The sequence below is a fragment of the Rhinopithecus roxellana genome, chromosome 11 (assembly GCF_007565055.1).
Source record: "Rhinopithecus roxellana isolate Shanxi Qingling chromosome 11, ASM756505v1, whole genome shotgun sequence".
Lineage (NCBI taxonomy): Eukaryota > Metazoa > Chordata > Mammalia > Primates > Cercopithecidae > Rhinopithecus > Rhinopithecus roxellana.
This window is the reverse complement of record NC_044559.1, coordinates 7,991,011-7,994,143: the sequence shown is the minus strand read 5'-3', so window position 1 is coordinate 7,994,143 and position 3,133 is coordinate 7,991,011. Positions and strand designations below refer to the sequence as shown.

At 40.3% G+C, this 3,133-nt stretch overlaps 1 pseudogene; it reads left to right on the top strand.

The window, feature by feature from the left end:
• The first annotated feature begins 769 nt into the window (after positions 1-769).
• On the top strand, positions 770-917 carry LOC115900624 (annotated as a pseudogene).
• The last annotated feature ends 2,216 nt before the right edge of the window (positions 918-3,133 follow it).

Sequence of the window (3,133 nt, the reverse complement as noted above, 5' to 3'; positions counted from 1 at the left end):
CCAGTTATATAAGCATGAATCCATCTTTGACCATACAGATCAATCGGTCCACCAGTGACCACTGAATGGCCTCTGTGCATACCATATGGACTAGAATAATTGCCCAGAAGAGCTCTGCCCAAATTACTAATTTCAAAATTCAAGGTATATAATAAAGCAGCTGCAGTTTTAAGCTACTAAGGTTGGAGTGATTGTTACATAGATTTTCCAGCTTCAAGAGGCTGCCTACATTTCTCGCCAGCAATTTAACACCTTTCCCCTACCTTCTCTTCTGTCCTTACATCTATTTATCTGGCCCTCCTGAGTCCTTATCACAAGGACACTGCGATTACAGTAGGCCCAGTAATCTGGATAATCCAGAATACTGTCCTCATCTCAAATCCTTGATCATATCTGCAAAATCCCTATTGCCATAATGTAAAGTAACACATATACAGTTTCCAGGAACAAGGACTTGAACATTTTGCGGGCCAGTATTCTGCCTAGCCACATCAACAAATGTCTCAGATTCCTCAAAAGATTTTGACATCACCAAGAGGAGCTTGGAGTATGTAGATGAACACAAAGCCTTCTGGTTGGTCTTGTTCACATTGTACATACATCTTTTAGGATTTTGCAAATATTCTAGTATCCAAAATGTTATTGTCTGGCTCTTAAAATTTGAAAATGTCTTTATGTCACAAGTGACAGGCTAGAGCTTGTGCAAAGTGAATGAACCTATGTGTAAATGTTTGGAATCAAGGGTGAGATGCCAGGCCACTATAAACTCATACTTACCTAGTGGGGGAAACACCATGATCATGAAGGTGACTTTCCCAGGGTGAGGCTCATCCATTGCACGTTGGGTGTGCTGACGTCTGCAGGAAACCAGACTGCATAATTTGTGGTAGTGAGGGTACGGCACTTGCATTCTCCTTTGTATCACTGTTGGTCAAATGATAGAAGTCATACTTGGGATGTGTGGCTATTGTTTTGCTTTGTGACTTACAGTTCTCTAAAGTAGATATGACATTATGGGGTATGTAGTATGCCTTTGCAGCCATTTCTCAGGATGTATACACTTAAATATCTCCAGAAACAGCAAGTTACACTAAGTGTAATCTGTGCTAGTGACAGACTTCCTTTGCACTTTCTCTCTGACTTTACTTTTTAGCTGTTTTTTTTTCTCAAAATAATTTGATGTTTTTATTGAAGTAACATGCGAGTGTTTTTGAAAATGTCATATAAAAGGGATAAACCTGAAAGGTAACTCTTCCCCGACCACTCCTTCCTCACCTTCCCCATTTGTAGCTGTTTTTTCATTTACCTCAATATTTTTGTGCTGGTATTTATAATAAGAATTTCACTGACATTTCCCACCCCAGTACCTTCCCTCCTCCATCCTTTCATTATATAGAGTGCTATAAACTCCATGTCTGATTCACTTGGTCAGCAGTATGAATCAACTGAGATAAAAAAGAACGCTGCAGTTAGAGAAAGCTACTTTCAAATAGTTCTACACGTTTTTAGATGACTCCCAATATGATCATCTAAGGAGTGGAACTCATAATCAGAAGACCCAGTTTCAAGTCCTGACTTGCATGGACAATTTCACCTGATACCTGTGTTCCAGAGACTTAGGCCAGGACCTAATAAACGGACAGATAATAAACATTTTAGGCTCTGCAGGTCTAGCAAATACACAACTCTGCCATTATAACCCAAGGAAGCCACAGGCAATACATAAATGAGTGGGTGTGGCTACACCACAAATAAAACTTTATTTGCAAACACATACTACAGCTGGTTTGGGCCCCGAGGCTATAGTTTGCTAATCTCTGGCCTCGGATATTACATGGAGACAATAAAAACACATGGGATAGCTATGAGCATTAAATAAATAAAGGGGTGACAATCCTTTAGTCCTTTACAGACAAGAAAGCATGACATAGGTGAGAAGAGAGAGTAGGGCTAAGAAGGGAAGCAGAGAGCACTGGAGATAACCTTGCCTTACTCCTTCATTTGCTGCAAGGCCACTCTGTTTATTATGGCACATGATGTATAAGATGGTACTGAATATGAGCGCTGAATCTGCAGTCTTGCTTCTAGAGGCCAAATTTGAAATCGTATTTACAGTCTTGTTTCCTGCAGCTTGAGTTATTTAAGATTTGGTTTAATTCATTTCAGAGCATACAGACTGGGGAGTAGTTTTTGAGACAAGATATAACATCTTATATAATTGACCATGCAAAACGTTTTAGGCAAGGAATTCTCATAGCTCTATTGCTTTAACAATCAACAAAGAATTACTGATATGCCAGGCCGTGTGCCAGAGGACTGTGGACACAGAAACGAGTGAGACATCACTTTAACTCAAGTCCTTGGTTTAGCAGGGAAAGCACATGTGTATAAAGAGAACAATAGCAAAATGCAATAGTAGTCTTTAAAAAAGAGAGAGACAGTGGAAAGCTGACATTCCTGCTGCTTCATGTCTTTTAAACATCTTTACGACATGTTGATAGATCTCCACATTTTGAATTCTGCCTTCTCGATGTAGGAAAAAAAAAAAAGTTCCCAATCTCCCTTGCTGTTAGAATGGAGGCATGTGGCTTTGTTTTTACCAGTCAGACACATCTACACAAGACCTGGATTCTAAGTAAGCTATGTGAGGGGACAATGAAGAGGGCGGGACACCCACTCCATGCGTAGTGGTGGCAGCAGAGGAGGCTAGCACGGTTTTGGGACCAAAGGCAAAAGCTGCTTCCTCACCAGGAGAACCTGACCCTGGTATGAAGCTGGGAGCTGCTGCTGCTGGAAAATGAATCTGAAACTTATTTCCCAAGCCCTTCCAACAACTCGGTAAGCTTTCTAATTTCCTCAATTGATTCCTTCCTGCTTAAGCTAACTAAAGTGGATTCTGTCGTCGGCCATTAAGAACCTGACTGATACATGAAGATTGTTCAAGGTTACTTAAAGTTAAATGGAAAAATAAAGTTTCTCAGAGGCAGTGATGTTAAAGATGAGTCATTCCAGAAGGACATCTTGGACTGAATGAATTGCATCTGCAAAGGCTAGGAAGCATATGAGACCATGCATTGTTCAGGAAATGAAGGTGAATGTGGTTGAAATATTTGCAGCATAAGAAAAGTGACTG